Source organism: Balaenoptera borealis (assembly GCF_965194805.1).
Source record: "Balaenoptera borealis genome assembly, chromosome: 6".
NCBI classification, from domain to species: domain Eukaryota; kingdom Metazoa; phylum Chordata; class Mammalia; order Artiodactyla; family Balaenopteridae; genus Balaenoptera; species Balaenoptera borealis.
Genome location: NC_138863.1, coordinates 46659742 through 46681096, shown reverse-complemented (window position 1 = coordinate 46681096; position 21355 = coordinate 46659742). Strand labels below are relative to the sequence as shown.

General features: G+C 36.0%; 1 protein-coding gene across 2 annotated transcripts in view; it reads left to right on the top strand.

The window, feature by feature from the left end:
• The window catches only part of LOC309631318 (uncharacterized protein), a 436314-nt gene that overhangs the window by 80448 nt on the left and 334511 nt on the right, over nucleotides 1-21355 (top strand). For both annotated transcript variants that reach the window (XR_014246192.1, XM_082397629.1), the window contains exons 2-3: nucleotides 2745-3008; nucleotides 7701-7804. The gene's annotated coding sequence lies outside the window, so the exon portion shown is untranslated. The remainder of the gene's footprint in view (nucleotides 1-2744; nucleotides 3009-7700; nucleotides 7805-21355) is intronic.

Below are 21355 nucleotides of genomic sequence, written 5' to 3'. Positions count from 1 at the left end.
GTCAAAATTAATAAGGCTTATTTAAAGATATTTAAGGACTACCATCTATTTCATGAATTCTCATATGCATTTCCCCCACAATTTAACCTCTCTAAAATAAGAGTACATATTACCAAAGTTTGTGGCTTGCAAGATTACAATTCCTAACAGAGAAGGGCCTAACATAACTTGGTTGCGTGAAAAATTCGGTTGACACTTTGTGACAAGATTAAGAAACAGTCATCGTGAAAGTATCCTAGATTCCCTAAAATATAGGTATATGAATCGAATTCGTGTGAATTGATACCATAGCACAGAAGTAAAAAGTAAAAAAGCAGTAAAAAGTAAAGAAGCTTTGAAGCTAGATCTAAGGGTTTAAATTCTAGCTCGACTATTGATTTGTTTGGTGATTACTGCCAAGTTCTTTAACATCTCTGTACCTATTTCCCTATTAATGGAAAAGAGATATAATGGTACTTATGTCACAAGGTTGTTATGAGGACTATACTATGTATAGATGCAAAGCCCTTTAAAGACTGGACATAGTAAGTCCTTTACAAGTGCTGGCTGTGTTTGCCCTCTCTCACAACCCTGAAAAATAAAATCTTGCATACAGCAGGTTAGAATTATGATCCTCCTCAGAATATTTTCACTTCAACTGAAACATCACTCCATATAACTATCTTTTGTTACTTTGGGAGGTTTACAGAGAGGATTTTTATTTTCTATAATTGTTTTGTAATTTTGTGTATTATTTGTCTTTAGTACTTTTTAAAAAAAATTAATTAATTTATTTATGGCTGCGTTGGGTCCTCGTCTCTGCGCGAGGGCCCTCTCCAGCCGCAGCAAGCGGAGGCCACTCCCCATCGCGGCGCGCGGGCCTCCCACCATCGCGGCCTCTCCCGCTGCGGAGCACAGGCTCCAGACGCGCAGGCCCAGCAATTGTGGCTCACGGACCCAGCTGCTCCGCGGCATGTGGGATCCTCCCAGACCAGGGCTCGAACCCACGTGCCCCGCACTAGCAGGCAGACTCCCAACCACTGCGCCACCAGGGAAGCCCCAGTACTTTTATTTAAAGTTTTTTTTTTTTTTTTTTTTTTTGGCGGTGCCACACGTCATGTGGGATCTTAGTTCCCAGACCAGGGATAGAACCTGCGTCCTCTGCAGTGGAAACGCAGAATCTTAACCTCTGAACCACCAGGGAAGTCCCTGCCACGCACATACTTTTAAACTGATTGTTTCTTGGGGAGAAGGTTGGACCTGTCGTATCTATGTCCTGGAGGATGCAAAATGTTTTCATGAAGATAGTATTTACAGAAATAAAATATTGTGTATTTGGAAAACAAATGGCTACTGAAAATAAGCTAGGTATTAAAATCACTATAAAATAACGTATCTGAGACAAGATACTAAAATAAATGTCATCGAACTATTTTGTTCTAATTACTAACATATTTCTTTAAAAAAAAATTCAACCCAAATTACATAAAGCGATTAAAATAAATCAGAGGTTTGTGAATTTCTTGTCCCCTTATTTGTGATTGTAAAAATGCACGAATCACTTCATCAGTGTCAACAGACATTCCATTAAGAAGTCTCAATATTTATAATAGGTACTTATACCTAGATTTTAGAAAATCTATGACAAGAAAAATATATTTCCATTAAAACATGCCTGTTTAATGAACCACTGTAGTTTATCTTACCGTATACTTTACACTTATTTACTTATTTTGCGGGGAAATAGGCTCAGATAAATTAAGAAATGACTTAATCACGTTAAAGGAAATCAAGTATTCCTATTGAGAAATTTGTAGACTTCATATAATAATACCATAACATATTACAAAATTATGCAATACCCTGACTTTTTTTATAATATAATATTCTATATATTTCAAATGAATGAAACTTTACTCATATTATCAAGTGCAGAATAGTTTCTGGAACAAAAAGAATGGCATTTTTAATCTTAAGTATTAATATGTATCTTTGGAGAATGATGAAAATATTACTTTTATTTCTCTAACATTTAGGGTAGAAATTTCTGAGCCAGAGAATAAAACTAAAAGGCAACCAGTAGCAAGAATCAACAGTGAGTGCAAAATGTTTATAATGCTTTCACTTTTTAAGTGTTTCCAGGAAACAATGTTGCCAACATGACTTGAACAATAATGGATAACTGTATTAGGACACGCTGCATTATTTCTTAAATTAATCACAAGGTGCAATTTCTCTGACAACTCATAAAACAGAGTAAAAAATAAAAGTCTCATGGAGAGGTGTTACTAAACCTAGTGATTTCTGTCTCCTTCCTTACACTGTTTTCTCCAAATAACCAGGAAACAGGTAGAATTTTGTTGCCCACATAAAGTGCCATGAATTATATTCATAAAACAATGCAAGTGCTGTCTGTATATTCAGTCTATTTCAGTCTATGAAAATCTGATTTGAAAATTATCCACTTGCAAACTGAGATATACTTAACTTTTTAAAGGATCCATCACAAATTTTCTTCAAGTAAATAATTTTCTCCTTCAACATTTAAATTAGAATTCATTTTCTCTCATGATTCCACCTTAACCATTTTTTCAGGTACCTGTTCACAGGATTTTATCAACAATATAGATTTCCTCAGCTATGACATGGAGATACACAACTAACAGGAGATCAAGTTAAGAGTTGCCCTAGAGCTGAGTTCTGTGTTGTACACCCCTCACTCATAATAACAACAGAAAATAAACACTGACCTGTGGCGCGTTCAGGTCCAGGGTATGACGTTCGACGGGCGACGTGACAGACGACGTCGGACGTGCGGATCTGACGGACGACGTCCGACGTGAAGACCTGACAGAGGACGTCGGACATGCGCACCTGACAGGCAAGTGGGCCGCGCGCCTCCGGGAGGTGACTGCGGGGGCATAGACCTGAGAGGCGAGCTGGGGCAGCAGAGCAAAGACGCGCTGGCAGATATGCTGTAAGCGTCGTGGTCTCAGGAGCCTACCCCACGGCGCTCTGTCCGGAATAAGGTGAGGGTACGTGTCTAGGCTGCAGGAGCCACTGAAAGCTGTCAGAGCCACGGAGGGGCGGGGAAGGCTGCGAAAGGAAACATAAAGAGCCGCTTTCTTCTGGAAGCTACTGGCCATTTCAGGTCTTTGAGAGCTGAGGAGGGTTAAAGTATAAGCCACAGAGGGAAGGAGGGAGGGAGGGAGGGGTGGAGGGAAGGAGGACATACGATAAACAAAAGAAGGATAAAGAGCACACAGCAACTGAGTAGTGGTTGGTGCCGTTTAACTGAGATGCAGAGAGTGGAGGAGGAACAGTTCTGAGGGTAAAGAGTTTGGATTTGGACATGTTGTATTTCAGAAGGAAGGAGTGATATTAAAATAATTAACAGCTGATATTCTCATAGGAACCTGTTAATGAGAAGAGGCATTTTTCTAAACAGAACAGATATGATTCAGTGTACGTAATTGATATGTACCGGTGCTGGAGTTTCCTGCTGGAAATCTTGGTGTTATAGTGAGTAGGCACTATGTTGTATGAGTGAGAAACTCAGAAAAGAGATCAGGACTGAAACAACAAAAAAATGTGTGGGTCTTTGGAAGGAAACCACTGCTTTGGCAACATGGAGGTCCCTGGTGACTTTGACAAGAGTCGTTTCAATAGTGAACTGGAGTTTAGGCACTTGGCTGAAGAAGGTAAAGGGGAATACAAGAGATAAGAATGCAGAGGCAGTCACTTTAGACAATTTGATCAAGAAGAGTTAAGAATTGGGGTGGTAGCTGGAGAGAGATGAGGGATCAAAAAGAGTGTTATTTTTTAAGATGGCAGATACTGAGGTGTATTTGTATTCTGGTAGGACCTATCAAGTGCAGAGGGAGAAGCCGATGGTGTAATAGAGGAGAGAGTTACGGGGGAAGTGCTTTTGAGTAGGCAGGAGGAGGTGAGAGGCAGGGCACAAGTGAGGGATTGGGTTCTGGTAGGGGAAGGGACACATCAAACATTGCACCAAGAGAGAAGGCAGAGGGCATGGGTGCAGAGGTAGGTAGGTTGAAGATTAGGTGGTGAGAAGCTGAGAAAACTATCGTCTAATTGTTTCTGTTTACTCCATGAAATATGAGAGTAGGTAATGAGCTGAGAGTGGGAGAATAGAGGTGTTATGGGAAGCTTGAAAAGGGAAGCAGAAGTGTGAAAGCATTATTTTTGAGAATGGAATGAAGTTTACCAGGGAAGTTTGGTGGTGCAATCTGAGATCTTAAGACTTGAACTTACAGTGAGACCGGTCAGCCCAGTGTGTGCTTTTCCTGAAGCCACACTCAACTCTGGGGGCAGGTGCACGTTAAGTGGAGAGTTGGGTTAAATTGAGTTGGTTTTGCCCAGTGAATGCAGTGGAATGAGAAGAGGCCAGGGAGTTTGGAGAGCACTGAATCTTAGATGAACCAGAAGGAGTGAGGGCACAGGGAGGTGATGGATGGTGAGAACAGGGTAGACCTGATGTTTTCACAGAGACAACAGATCAAAGAAATTCTGAACAAAGGGCACATCCTGTGAAGTGAATGGTCAGAAAGTGGAATCATTGCCAACAAGATGGAGGAATAGTTATTAAAGATGGCAAGGTCACAGGGGGTGGGGTGATGGTAAAGGTCACTGGTGGGGATGATGTTGAGGAATGAAGACCAAGGAATAGAGAAGACCATCTATGTTTCACTTGTAATATGTTCCAAAGAAGGCAAAAACTCATGTGTGGTGTTAGTTATCAAGATAGTGGTTATTCGGGGGACGAAGGAAGGGTGGTGACTCGAGGGTCACATGGGGAGGCTTCTGGGGGCTGGTGATACTCTGTGTCTTGATCCAGGTGCTGATTGCACAGGTGTGTTCACTTTGTGAAAATTCATCAAGCTGTTGCCTTATGAGTTGTGTACTTTCCTCTGTATTTGTTATAATTCAATACAGAATTAAAAATATAAACAACAACAAAAAATGAACAAAGATTATAAATCAAGTTGCATCAAAGATGCAGATCACCTTCAATAGAAACTATTATTTTCTTTTGAGGCATTTTTGGATAAAGTGCTAATGTAAAATTTGAAAGAACTTCCTCAAAAAATTAAATTAGCTGCAAATTTTAAGATGAATAAGGTAATACTATAAGTGAAAATAATAAAAAAGGACTTAAAGTCTTTGGGGGAAACAATTTTTAAAAGAAGATTATACTATTTGTAAATTATATTGAGCCTCATTACCTATTTTGGTTATGCAACATAGACTATTTGGGAGGTAAATTCTGAATGATATTTCAACACAGTGATGAATATTCTGCTTTCTATTGGAATTTTAGTACTGATACAACAGGATTTTTATGAAAAAACAATTTTGGCACCATATATGTAAGTATATAAGAGCTAGGTCTTATATACTGGAAGAATCAACTAAGGGAAATGAAATAAATCCTCTGGCAGTGTGTGATTACCTACTGTGCAGTCCTGCTATAATCTTGGGATGCAAGCACATGCCATAATCTATAGTTGAAAATGTTCCGTGTGGCCAATAGTTCTTCTAGATCTTAATCTGGAGTCCACAACTGAACAAAGCTGAAAGATTTCAGGTCAAATCTATGTGTTAATAACACTTTTCTTGCCATCTCTGCAAGGGTTAGATGTGGAAAACATATTCAACATCTCTGAGAAGATATGTTACTCCAAGAATGTTCCTAGATACCTAATGAAACTGCATTATGTGTGTACAGACACATAAACTCAACAGACAATATTATTTGGAGATTGTCTCTAGTTTTGATTTACCTGCTTCCTTCTCTTTTGATTAAATATCAATTCCACTTTCATTTATTATATATGTTCTTGTTAATAAATGAGCATATCACTGCATTGGACCTGAATAAAATACCAATAAGGAAAAATAAAAAACAAAAGATAATAATAGATATAAAATTTACAAACACTGAGAATTTCAAAATCAGAAAGCCTATGTACTATAAGTAAAAAAGACACCTTATTGAGGCATTGGCTACTTGAATGAGATATTAAAGGAAATAAAAACAAAATTTGGAAGAGAGAGGAATTTCCAGACAGAGAAGAGGGTATTCCACATTCAGTGACCCATTGGTAGGAATAATCAATATTTCAATATTAGTTGATAAGGAAACTGGTTGTCGGGCAGGTAAAATGAAATTAATGGTAAATGGAGATGAGGTTAGAGATACATATTATATGTTATAACAAGATAAACATCTTCCTTTTTTTTTTTTTTTCTTCAAAATCTTTTAAATGGCAAGTATGGGTGATTTTGATAATGGTGGTGGTAACAATGGAATGATACAATAATGATATTTGCAATTCAGGTTTGGGATTAAGAAGCAATACATACTGCTAGGAATCTAAAGCACTAATAGTTTGACAAGTTAGAAAAATTAAGTGAATGCTGCAATGTTACAGGTTCTAGCAGTAATGTACTCCACATGATCATCTCTTCACATTTAAAACCACTTTTTATTCGCAGCTGCTAATGTATGTCTTGATATTTCCAATACTATTTAAATTGTGTTTTAAGACTAAATTGTGTTCGTATTTGTTATATAAGTATTTGTTAATACTTACTAATTCCAAATAAAATTACCACCACATGACAAAGTAAAATGTACAATTTCTCGTGAATAGGAAATCAGAGAAATACCATATGTGCAACTAAAAATAAGAGGCTATAATCTATGAAGGATATCTTTTCAGCTAAATAAATTAATATAGTTAATTACTAATAAAGTATACTAGATTTTTCACTTGGTTCTGAAAAATATTCAAAATCATAAAATACAAACATGGCTGAAATCTTTTATCATGTTTAGTTTAAAAACTAAAAATATGGTTATATAATATCAAGTCTGATTCTCTGATGTGATCTCTTATATCTGTAGAATTCATTTTATTGATTTTTAGCCAATGGGTAATGGTATTTCTGATTTTTCTGCCACCAGTCAGCAATGTGTGGTCATGCCCAGTAAGATTTAGGCCTTATTTTCCTGGCAGTGATCCCTCTACCTCAGTAAGTTACCTATTCTGTGTTCCTTTAATTTATTCAGTGAGCATTTAATAGTATCAATCTGGTACCAGACACTGTTCTAGGAAGAAGGGTTTCACAGTGGACAAGTCCTTAAATGTCAGTATAGAGAGACAGAAAATGAACAAGTGAACAATTACATGAGGTAACTTCATTTTGTGATGACTGCTGTTAAGACAGTTACCTCTTTGATAAGACTATGGAGTATTGGATTACAGATTTAATGGTCTATTAAGGTGCTACATTAAATAATATTGTGCCTTTCCAGGTGGCAGATATTTAGTTCAAAACCTGAATATTGAAAAGGAAACAGGAAAGTGAAGAGCAGGAGAATAGGAATATCCCAGAAGGAGAGACAACAGATAAAAAGGCCCAAAGCAGGAATGAACTTTGTGGATATATTTTTTAAAAATGGCTTTGAGGTTGGCCAATGGGAAAATATTTAGAGCTATGTAAGTCTTATATGTAGGGAGAATGATTTCCTGCTGGAGCTTATCTTTCCCTGAAATTATAGGGAATTTGCTGGTACGATGATGGACAAGCAATCGTTAAACAGGTTATCTTTCTCCTCCACAGTATTTTACTCACAAGTGTGCACATTCTCTCTACCTCTGTCCCCCTTAATTGCTATCATCTCCATCCTCCAGATGGAATACTTACGAGGTACAGCAGAAGATCAAAGAGACTCCTTGGTAAACCTACTGCCATATAGTGCCCTCTGTGAGAAGCAGCGAGCTACTGAATGGAGCAGGTTAGTCAAATTACATCTGGTTACAAAATTCACCTGAGAGAGGTACCACTTGTTTATCTTTTCTTTGTTCATCCCCATGAAGTATTAGAGGAAGTATAAAGACATTTTTTCTGGCCACCCAATTGCTCATGGTCATATAACTGATTTTAGGCTTCCACCAAAAGGTTGACAGGGGCAGAAATATGAAGTGCATTTCAAATTGTTACACATAAAAAAAGTAAAACTTCCTAGAGTCTTCATTTAGAGGTTAGATTGGGAAAGAATGTTATTTGCATAATGAATTATTAAGAATTTATTTTTAGATTCAAACAGATTATGCCATTTTTGACCCCAATTAACAGAACTAATCAAGAATGGAATGCATTTCTTGTACGTATCACACTTTACTGACAGTAAATGGCTAGTGGACATCAGTTACTGCCAATCATATTTCTTTGGTCCTCAACAGATCTATAACTTTTTTTTTCTGTGTGGTGTGTTCCATAAATTGGAATTGTGCTACTAAACATGGGTAAATCTGCAGTTGTAGTGGGATTAGAGGGAGGCCAAGAGTGATCAAGTGATTGGCAGCTCTGTGAGGTCTGTTTCTTAAATTTTTTGGTCAGTTTATTAAGGGATGATTAAATGCTTCACACAAGCTATGCATTAAAGAGACTGACTTATAAACTAAAGCCCAATAATTCAATAGTGATGTGAAAAGTACAATTTTGGGGATAAAAGTATCTGTCTCCTCTATTTAGGACTGTTTTTGACAGTGTCAAGGTCCCATATTTGAGGAACAAGGACTCAGAAGTGAAGAGTTTTGAAATTGTTTGAATTAATTATTTCATCTGAATGTGACAGCACTCAGAGAATTATTTATTTTCTTCCATAATATCCATCTTTCTAGTTACAAGGACACGTGAATTAATCAGTGCCCATCATACTCAGGCTATCCTGAACTAAACTTGAAAAGAAATATAAACAGATGTGCAAAAAAAGAGTAAAGATACATCTTCCATCATCTGTAACTCTTCTCCTTAATGCAATTAAATTATATATTTAATGTATGGAGGATCACTATGTAATTTTATCTTTACTTATTATATTTGGTAAAAATGTTAAATACTTGTTATTAAGGATCAAAGTCCATAAACTACTCAAATTCTTCATACTTACATTTTATCATGTAATTAATCATGTATTACTAATAATAAATCCTATATATTGAAAATATATAGGTATTTATACTATCTGCCCCTGAATCTAATTTTACTGATAGAAAAATTAGTGGAGAAATATAGATAATATCCATGTCATAACTTAAAAGCTTCTTTAATGCATTTATGAGGGTGTATAGAGATACAAACACATGTCTAACATATGGAATTATGAATCTAGGAAACAGAATACATGATATCAATATTATTTTCAAATATATTTAAAATATAAGATTTAACATACAGAATTTAGCAAAATGAATTACAATAAATTAAAAATATTTAATATTACATACTTTCTGGCAAGCAACAATAAAAAGAAATGAAATAAATATACAGAGTTTATTTTCCTTTGGAAATTAAAGAATATATTTCTACATACATCTTCAGTTAAAGAGGAAAAATAGAAATAAACTATTTAAGATTGAATTGCAGTGTATTGAATAACAAAATGTATACAATGGCCCAATGCAGTTCTCAGAGAACAGTATATATTCTTTTTTTTTTTTTTCACATCTTTTTTGGACTATAATTACTTTACAATTTTTTGATAGTTTCTGCTTTATAACAAAGTGAGTCAGCTATGCATATACATATATTCCCATATCTCCTCCCACTTACTTCTCCCTCCCACCCTCCCTACCCCACCCCTCTAGGTGGACACAGAGCACTGAGCTGATCTCCCTGTGCTATGTAGCTGCTTCCCACTAGCTATCTATTTTACATTTGGTAGTATATATAAGTCCACGCCACTCTCTCACTTCGTCCCAGCTTACCCTTCCCCCTCCCTGTGTCCTTAAGTCCATTCTCTACGTCTGCATCTTTATTCCTGTCCTGCCCCTAGGTTCTTCAGAACGATTTTTGTTTTTGTTTTTGTTTTTTTAGATTCCATATATATGTGTTAGCATACAGTATTTGTTTTTCTCTTTGTGACCTACTTCACTCTGTATAACAGACTCTAGGTCCATCCACCTCACTACAAATAACTCAATTTCGTTTCTTTTTATGGCTGAGTAATATTCCATTGTATATATGTGCCACACCTTCTTTATCCATTCATCTGTCGATGGACACTTAGGTTGCTTCCATGTCCTGGCTATTGTAAATAGAGCTGCAATGAACATTGTGGTACATGAATCTTTTTGAATTATGGTTTTCTCAAGGTATATGGCCAGTAGTGGGATTGCTGGGTCGTATGGTAGTTCTATTTTTAGTTCTTTGAGAAACCTCCATACTGTTCTCCATAGTGGCTGTATCAATTTACATTCCCACCAACAGTGCAAGAGTGTTCCCTTTTCTCCACACCCTCTCCAGCATTTATTGTTTGTAGATTTTTTGAGGACGGCCATTCTGACTGGTGTGAGGTGATACCTCATTGTAGTTTTGATTTGCATTTCTTTAATGATTAGTGATGTTGAGCATTCTTTCATGTGTTTGTTGGCAATCTGTATATCTTTGGAGAAATGTCTATTTAGGTCTTCTGCCCAGTTTTGGATTAGGTTGTTTGTTATTTTGATATTGAGCTGCATGAGCTGCTTGCATATTTTGGAGATTAATCATTTGTCTGTTGATTCATTTGTAAATATATACTCCCATTCTGAGGGTTGTCTTTTCGTCTTGTTTATGGTTTCCTTTCCTGTGCAAAAGCTTTTACGTTTCATTAAGTCCCATTTGTTTATTTTTGTTTTTATGTCCCTTTTTCTAGGAGATGGGTCAAGAAGGATCTTGCTGTGATTTGTGTCATAGAGTGTTCTGCCTATATTTTCCTCTAAGAGTTTTATAGTGTCTGGCCTTACATTTAGGTCTTTTTTTTTTTTTTAATTTATTTATTTTTGGCTGTGTTGGGTCTTCGTTTCTGTGCGAGGGCTTTCTCTAGTTGTGGCAAGCGGGGGCCACTCTTCATCACGGTGCATGGGCCTCTCACTATCGTGGCCTCTCCTGTTGTGGAGCACAGGCTCCAGACGCGCAGGCTCAGTTGTTGTGGCTCACGGGCCCAGTTGCTCCGCGGCACATGGGATCCTCCCAGACCAGGGCTCGAACCCGTGTCCCCTGCATTGTCAGGCAGATTCTCAACCACTGCGCCACCAAGGAAGCCCTACATTTAGGTCTTTAATCCATTTTGAGTTTATCTTTGTGTATGGTGTTAGGGAGTACTGTAATTTCATTCTTTTACATGTAGCTGTCCAGTTTTCCCAGCACCACTTATTGAAGAGGCTGTCTTTGTCCATTGTATATTCTTGCCTCCTTTATCAAAGATAAGGTGACCATATGTGCCTGGGTTTATCTCTGGGCTTTCTATCCTGTTCCATTGATCTATATTTCTGTTTTTGTGCCAGTACCATACTGTCTCAATTACTGTAGCTTTGTAGTCTAGTTTGAAGTCAGGGAGCCTGATTCCTCCATCTGCATTTTTCTTTCTCAAGATTGCTTTGGCTATTCGGGGTCTTTTGTGTTTCCATACAAATTGTGAATTTTTTTGTTCTAGTTCTGTGAAAAATTGGTAGTTTGATAGCGATTGCATTGAATCTGTAGGTTGCTTTGGGTAGTATAGTCATTTTCACAATGTTGATTCTTCTAATCCAAGAACATGGTATATCTCTCCATCTGTTTGTATCATCTTTAATTTCTTTCATCAGTGTCTTATAGTTTTCTGCATACAGGTCTTTTGTCTCCTTAGGTAGATTTATTCCTAGGTATTTTATTCTTTTTGTTGCAGTGGTAAATGAGAGTGTTTCCTTAATTTCTCTTTCAGATTTTTCATCATTGGTGTATAGGAATGCAAGAGATTTCTGTGCATTAATTTTGTATCCTGCTACTTTACCAAATTTGTTGATTAGCTGTAGTAGTTTTCTGATAGCATGCTTAGGATTCTCTATGTATAGTATCATGTCATCTGTAAACAGTGACACCTTTACTTCTTCCTTTCTGATTTGGATTCCTTTTATTTCTTTTTCATCTCTTATTGCTGTAGCTAAAACTTCCAAAACTATGTTGAATAATAGTGGTGAGAGTCGACCACCTTGTCTTGTTCTTGATCTTAGTGGGAATGGTTTCAATTTTTCACCATTGAGAACAATGTTGGCTGTGGGTTTGTCATATATGGCCTCTACTATGTTGAGGTAAGTTCCCTCTATGCCTGCTTTCTGGAGGGCTTTTATCATAAATCGGTGTTGAATTTTGTCGAAAGCTTTTTCTGCATCTGTTGAGATGATCATATGGTTTTTCTCCTTCAATTTGTTAATATGGTTTATCACATTGATTGATTTGCAAATATTGAAGAATCCTTACATTCCTGGGATAAACCCCACTTGATCATGGTGTATGATCCTTTTAATGTGCTGTTGGATTCTGTTTGCTAGAATTTTTTTGAGGATCTTTGCATCTATAGAACAGTATATATTCTTAAATTCAAAAAGCTTGAAATTAATAATGAAAATTTAAAAACAAACTAAAAAAGACTAGAAGGAAGATAATAAAAAGATAAAGATAACTGATAAAAATTACACAGTTGGTTGATAAAACACAATGATTGATAATATTATATAAACTGTCATAGACATACACAATTTTGCGTGATATATTATTTTAGAAGGTTATCATTCCCTGATACCAAAACCGACAAGCACAGAACAAGAGGAATGTAGACTAATATCATATCTGAATATAAAAACAAAAATCATATGTGATTTAATATCTCTCCTTATATATCACATCCTTATTTTCCTTGGCCATCCAGTTAGCCAGACATGTTCCTCTCACAGCAGAAGCATAAATAGAAGCACATGAGGACAAGTGAAAACAATACATCTTAAGGTTCAGACTCCTGAGAGGTACAGAGTGACTTCCACGCACCTGCTGTTGATCAGAGCTAGTCACATGCCCAGCCCAAAGTCAAGAGGTGTGGAAATACATTTCTCCTGTAATAAAGCAATGGAAAGAGTGTAGATGTATGGAGGATTAAAAGATCATGCCAATTAATTCCATTAGCCACAGAGCCTCATCATTAGAAAATCATCTACATTAAGAGATGAAAGTAGAAAAGCATGTAACCAACTAAATCAATATCCAATAAGCATTTGTTAACATTTAACATACATTTATGATAAATTATTAACATATTAAAAATAGAACAGGGAAAAAAAAATAGAACAGGAATGTTTTAACTTCATAAATGGTGCCTACCAGAAACCTACCACAAATATCCTACTTAAAGTTGAAATATTAGAAACATTCCTATTAAGATAAAGAAATAGGTAAGGATGTCTGCTGCCACAGCTTTTCAACATTTTACTAGAGTTTAACCAATACCATGAAATAGAAAAAGCAAATAAGAGTTTGAGCACCATTATGGATTGACAAACATATAACCTTGTATATTTATAAAGTGACATTTCAAGTCAGTGGGAAAAACACCATCTGTATAATAAATGGTGTGGAGCAATGCACCCCAGGTCAAGTCCTTCCTGAGGTGGCCGAGATCCAATGACTGATTGATGCTGACACCAGACAGCTCTTGCAGTCCATTTCAGCTTCAGATCTCCCCAGTGGGGTCAAATGAGACTTTTGGACCTGCATTACAGCTCTACTTCTCCCTCTGGACGATTCTGCTTACTCCCTTTCCACTGTGCAAGTTAACCCCTGATAAACATTCTGGACACAAACCTTTGCCTAAAAGTCTGTTTTTTGTAAAACACAACCTTCCTCATGCCGTAGACCATAGTTACGCCATATCAGGGATATTTTTTTACCTTGAGGGCAAGAGAAGTAAGGTACAACAGATTTAAGTAATTGGGAATGGCTTGGCAATTTAACCCCATCTTTCATAAGCTAGAAACAAGACTGTGAAACTCGATGGAAAAGACCTGGTGCTCAATTCTTTGCTCGTCTATAAGTTCACTTCATTTTTAATTGCATTATAAAAATGTCCTTGATGGACAGAACTTCTAATAGAAAACTATATTAGGTAATTTGTATTTTACTTATGTCAAAATTTTTAGTTAGAATCATTTGTGTTAAATAATAATCTGAATTTTTTCTTACGAAAGTCAACTTAGAAAACAGAGAACTAATTAAAACTTCAAGTAAGGAATAACTTTACCATAGCTAGTATTATTTTTTGTTCCCTTTTTCTTTTTAGAGAGAAAGGATTCTATTGTTTGGTCTGGTCTAGAATTAAAATTTGCCTTCAATTATCTAACTTATAATTTTCTTCCACTTACTCCTCCATCTTAATAACAAGGACTAAAGGTCAAAAATCATTCAAGAGAGTGCTTTGTAAATTAGTCTGAAGAGTGTGTGACTGAGTGTACTGACTACTCCCAGGTTAGAGATTTTAATAGATTTCTTCCAAGTCTCATTAACCCTAGGAGTAAAATATCAGTATAACTTACTATCTCCTAGCATAGTTCTCACCAGTCACTAAAATATTTAATAGTCTGATACACATTCCATTTGTCAGTACCTATATAATTGAGTTGTGGCAAGGGATAATTGGGAAACAACAACAACAACAACACCATTAAAAGCCCTTACAATGGTGCTCAGTAAAAGTTAGCTGTCATTATCATAAAGTCATAAGGGAAAAGGGAGTGTCTCTCTTAAAGAATGTATACATGTCTCCATTTCAATTGTTAGCAACCATCACCAATTCCCCTCAAAAAATAAGGATTAAGACAAAATAAAGCTAGAAGAGTAAATGAGATTAAAAGAAATTTAACACACAAAAACAAATTTTATTCAGTACTATACTGTAAATGAATATTAACAATTTTTGTCATTGAATCTTTCCTCGACTTTGTCTTAGTTTATTTGCGCTGCTATAACAAAACACCATGGACTGGAGGGCTTGTAAATAGCAAAAATTTAGCTCACAGTTCTGGAGGCTGAAGTCCGAAATCAGGGTGCTAGTGTGATTGGATGAGGGCCCTCTTCCAGGTCACAGACTTCTTGTATCCTCACATGGTGGAAGGGATTAGGCAGTTTTGTGGGATCTCTTTTATAAGAGCTCTAATCCCTTTCATGAAGGTTTCACCCTCATGATCTAATCATCTCCCAAAGAGCACAATTTCAACGTAAACATTTGGGGAGGGGTGGGACACAGAAATTCAGTCTATAGCAGATTTCTTCTGTAAAACAAAAATGCTGAAGAGGATGATTTCTAAGGTTTCTTCCAGCATTCCTGGATATACACACACTCTTTCTCTTCCTTTTTCCCTAGGAGAGTGTTAAAGAAAGTGTTAGATAAAGGAACAGATCATTATTCTTAAGATTAAATAAGAGCCAGAACAGGAGAGATACTGAATTATTTCACTGAAATATATGTAATTTTTATTTACAAATGTACAAAAATAAACAAACTATTGGAATAAAAATAAATGGTGCTTTTTGTTTGTAACTTACCAGAAACTGGACTCTGTCTCTTTCAATAAAAATGAAATATATTACTTGCATAATAATAATGAGGAAATAAGGAAAGTCATGGATGACAGTAGCAATGGAAATAAGCTTTTATTCACTCTTAGGACCTGTTTTTTTATTGTTGCTCCCCTCTACATGTTGACATCTTCATTGGAGACATGGCCATAGACAACTTTATACTAACATCCAGAAAACTCCCTTGTCAGAGAAGAAAGGGACATTTATTACCAGCTCTAGTATGAAAAAATCTGTGAGTTGGACTCCAGTGTTCCAGCAAGGGTCTTCGTGGCCAAGGGTCTTTTATCAGAGGAAGGGAAGTAATGGCAAAAAGACCATTTAGGGAGTTATTGAGCAAGCTCTCCTGTTAGATGTTTACAGTGGTTGAATAAAATATTTTTAGGAACCAGGAAAGTAAGTGAGTAGAATGTTTGTGTTTAAATAGCAAAGACTTGGGACAAAGCTCTTTTTGTTCCATCCATGATATGGCTCCTAGAGTAGGGCATTTTGCACTTTTATTAACTCTCACAATTCCTCATTCCCAAATAACATGTCTAACTGACATACTATAAAATATGTTTGAAAAGGAAAGCTAAAGGTCTATGTATGGCTGATGGAGGGAATTGGAAGCCAGGTAAACCCACCTACACGGATCATTTCATGAGTAGTAGACATAATTGCCAAGGCTCTGAGGCCAGGGCCCCAAGATAGAAGAATGAGAATGGGGGTGAAGCGGTAAGACTGAAAAAGTGACTGTGGAATGACAAGTTTGTTCAGCATACAGGGTGTAATATCACCCATATATTAGCTTTTGAATTATGTCCTTTCTATATGTTTTGGTGTCCCCTATATATTTTTCAAAGAAATGATTGTTGCCAATTACAGAGGCTGTTGGTAGTCATTTACATTTATTCATAGCTCATCTGCTAGAGGCCTAACCCACAACTGTAAGTATAATGTGAAAATGTTAAGACCACTACAGCTGTTATTCTTGTACATGTAATAGACTGTTATAAATAATCATACATTTTACCTGCATGACTTAGTATTTTAAGATTATTTTTTATGGGTGTATAGTTTTAGTAACAAATAGTTATCTGTTAATTTGCTACATTTTATCTTTGCATTTTTAGTTTTGTGCTATATGCATGTTAAATATAAATATTTAAAATTTGGTTTCTATTCATTTTTTCACACATATATGCTACCTATTTTTGTCAGCTTTTTAACCTAATACTTAAATATACAATTTTACTTTCATTACAAAAAGTAGTATTCAGTTACGCATAGAGTTTTATAAATTGTATCATGCTCATGAAAGAATTTGGATAACAGTAAATTGTGTACACAATTGGGGCTTTGAAATATCACACAGTTTTACCCTAATATTAAGTAATTTCTAATATTAAGTAGAAAAAGGAAAATGATGACTGATGTGCTCAGAGATGCTCAATATCTGGCCCCTGAGTTCTTGGCCTCAGCAAAGATCTCTGTGCCCAAATTGGATGCAGAAACAACTGGACACCTGGTCCTCAAAGGGTAATGAAAACTTGGCTAATGGGCATTTCATAGGCAATAGATAATAAAGAGATGAACCAACACTGAATGGACAACTCTGACTTTTGTTGAGATGCAAACTCCAAGGACTTTTTCATAATAGTGGCCATAATTGGTTAAGGAATCCCAGTAGACAAAAGCGGAATGGAGTCTTAGGGTTAGAATTAGTTGACTTAAAGGAAATAAAGTAGTGTGACATTTTTTGCCCACCTAAGTTTATGGCATAAGCATAATGCTTATTACAATTTCATGTACAAATTTTCCTTAAAGTATCTAACTTTTTCAATGTTTCCAACTTAACCTATAAAAAAGTATGGGGAAATTTTTTCTTTAACATTTCCAAGCAGAAGCCTAGGTTTTTGAAATGCTCTGAGTTAAAAAAAAAATGTGTAAGAGAGCTCATGGATCAAGGTGCCCAAAAGAAAAGTTAATTTTTTTGACAGTTTTTTTCATGGATGCTTCATATTTTTACATATTTTTTTGTTGGTAGCCAAAGTCATCTCTTTTCTACCAGAAGCAAGTCTCTGCAAAGAATACTAGAACAGGGATAATAACCTTGGAGTCATCATTACCATTCTCAAATTCTATTACTAATTATCCAGTATAAAGTGTATTTCTTACTCAAGGTCAGTTATATGCATCATTGTGGTACCATCCCTTACTCAATCTTTTGTATTTCATTTAAAAATGTCATTAAGCTAAAGTAAGATTTATTTCTAGATAGATGAATACATAGATGAATCAATTACCATTAATTTGAAGAGTCAGTCTGGCTATGTATGAGATAATTAGATGTAGTCTTTTTGTTGTTGTTGTTGTTTTGCACTGTAGTTTTTTTTTTTTATAAATTTATTTTATTTATTTATTTTTGGCTGCATTGGGTCTTCGTTGCTGTGTGCAGGCTTTCTCTAGTTGTGGCGAGTGGGGGCTACTCCTTGCTGTGGTGCGCGGGCTTCTCATTGCAGTGGCTTCTCTTGTTGTGGAGCATGGGCTCTAAGGTGCGCAGGCCTCAGTAGTTGTGGCACGTGGGCTCAGTAGTTGTGGTTTGCGGGCACTAGAGCACAGGCTCAGTAGTTGTGGCACACTGGCTTAGTTGCTCCACGTCATGTGGGATCTTCCCGGACCAGGGCTTGAACCTGTGTCCCCTACATTGGCAGGCGGATTCTTAACCACTGCGCCACCAGGGAAGCCTGCACTGTAGTTTTAAACAAATTAAAAGAAATTAGAAAAAGGCTGGCTGGGGTCCTTAGGAGCTAGTGGGGAGGGAAAGAATAGAAAACAAGGAATAAACAGTGTACAAATGGAGAAAGGATATTGCAAATGCTTACTATTCTTTCAAGATCATTATCAGAAGCAGTACACTCTTACCACATCTATTTACATTTTACAGATGTCTTTGTCAGTACATAAAGCAAGAAAAATAAATAAAAAACATAAAGTATAGAAGGGAGAAAGTAGAATTTTATCATCCTTATTCCCAGATAACATGAATATTTATTGAAAATCTATGGAATCTATAAATACAAAGGAACTAAAACTAATAACTGAAATAAGCAAGGTCTCAGTATATAATTCAATGATACCAATTATGTTTCCATATATAAAAATAAATAATTGAAAAATATTTTAAATGTATAATATAATAAAAGGAAAGATGTAACATAAGATGTGTAAAATCGCACTGAAACTAGAAAACATTGCTGAAAGAACTTTAAAAGAATCTTAATAGATGGAGATATATACTATGTTACTGAATTGGAAAAGTCAATATTGTTAACTTGTCCATCCTCCACAAATTGATCAATAGATTCAATACAATCTCAATCAAGCACATCAAGACCTACTTTAGAATGGACAGGGTGATTCCAAATTTATGTGAAAATGCAAAGGTCCTAGAATAGCTAAAGCCATCTTGAAAAAGAAAAAAGCTAGAGGAATGACACAATTTAGTTTTAACATTTACTATAAAGGTATAGTAGTACAAACAGCATATTATTGATATGAGGGTAGACAAATATAAAAATGGAGCAGAATAGAGTCCAGAATAGAATCACCTATATATTTTCAATATGTATGCAACAGAGACACCAGAAAAAAAATCAATGGTGAAAATTCAATGAGAGATAGTGCTGAATAAGCAAATATGTGAGAAAAGAAATAAACCTTGAAACCTACCTCACACTATATACGAAAATTTATTTTGAGATGCATTATGGCCTAAATGTTAAATCTGAACCTATAAAAATTTTGGAAGAAAATATAGGAGACTATCTTCATGGAGCAGTCAAAATTAGAGAGAAAGGACAGTCTCTAAGCTAATAAAAATTGATAAGTTGGACTTCATCAAATTAAAACTTCTGTTTTTCAGAACACAACCATAACAATGTAAAGGCATAGATTGGTATCTAAAACATGTCAATGAATCTGTATCTAAAATATATAATGAATTGTTACAACTCAAATAGAAAAAAAACCCCAATAAAAATATACAAAAAGGGCTTCCCTGGTGGCGCAGTGGTTGAGAATCTGCCTGCCAATGCAGGGGACACGGGTTCAAGCCCTGGTCTGGGAAGATCCCACATGCCACGGAGCGACTAGGCCCATGAGCCACGATTGTTGAGCCTGCGCGTCTGGAGCCTGTGCTCCGCAACAAGAGAGGCCGCGATAGTGAGAGGCCTGCGCACCGCCATGAAGAGTGGCCCCAATTGCCGCAACTAGAGAAAGCCCTTGCACAGAAACGAAGACCCAACACAGCCATAAATAAATAAATAAATAAATAAAATTTTTAAAAAAAACTTCTTTAAAAAAAAATACAAAAGAACTGAACACACATGTCACAAAGAAAGGTATACAAATAGCCAATAATTACATGAAATTATGCTCAAGATTATTAGTCAGCAATGAAGTGCAAATGTAAAACACTTTGAAATACTATTACATATCTCCAAAATGGCCACAATTGAAAAGCAGTTATTTAAAGATTTTGGCAAAGATGGAGCAAGGAGAACCCTCATACATTACTGGTGGGCGTATAAAATGTTACAACAACTTTTTAAAACAGTTTGTCAATTTCTTATAAAGTTATACTCATATTTACCCTGTGACCCAGCAATTCCCCTCCTAAATATTTTACAAGAAAAATGAAAACATATATACACAAAAGGACTTGTGCAATAATTTTCATAGCAGCTTTAATTATAGTAAGCAAAACCTGACAACATTTCAATTGTCCATCAAGAAGAGAATGGATTAACAAATTGTGGTAGGTTCGTACAATTAAGTATGACTCAGCAATACAAATTTTAGAAATTCTGATGCACATAACAACATGGATGATTAGCAAAAACATTATTTTGAGATAAACCAAAAACAGACATAAAAGAATAAATATTGTATGATTGCATTTATGAGTTTCTGAGAGAGGTCAAGTTATCTATGGCAGCCATCCCCAACCTTTTTGGCACGAGGGAAAAGTGTTTCGTGGAAGACAATTTTTCCACCGACTGGGGGATGGGGGGGGCGGGAATGGTTCAGGTGGGAATGTGAGCGATGGGGAGCGAAGGGGAGAGATGGGGAGCGGCAGACGAAGCTTCCCTCGCTAGCCTGCCGCTCAACTCCTGCTGTGCGGCCTGGTTCCTAACAGGCTGCGGACTGGTACCAGTCTGCGGCCGGGGTTTGGGGACCCCTGATCTATGGTGATCATAATTAGACCAGTGTTTGCTTCTGGTGAAGAGTGGGGTGGAGACAGATTGGAAAGTGGCCTGAGAGAAATTTCTCCACATGGGAAATAGCCAATTTTGAAAGAAGTGTGGGTTAGAGGAGTATATGCATTTGCCTGAACTCATCATACTGAGCACAAAAGATGTGTACATTTTATTGTATGTACACTTTAATTCAGTAAAAATATTAAATAATACAATGGAAAGCAGGATTCAATATTGATAGCTTATGTCACTAACCAGATAAAAAATGCATAATTTTTAGACTTACCTATAGTGTGTCAAAATAACTTCTATGTAAATATGTTACATTTTGTCTCATTAAAATCAAAGGCAATACATATGAGAAGTCTCTGTACACAACGTATCTTCACTGAATTTCCTATCCACTCCATCTACAACATCTGCTCACTTTGATAATGTATTCTTTAAAGACAGAAATAGAAACAAAGCTTTAAAACACATGCTTGCAGTAGTTCTGGTAATTAAAATTCACCATATTGTGTGAAAAATTTAACACAGTTTATTTACTTGCAAATTAGAGTACCTGGATCTCAAACTGTTAAGTATTGTATAATTGGTGATTCCCTCAGATATGTGGATAGAAATACATTGATAACATTATTTCAATAATTTTTCCATAATAGCCTTCTTAAAAAAAC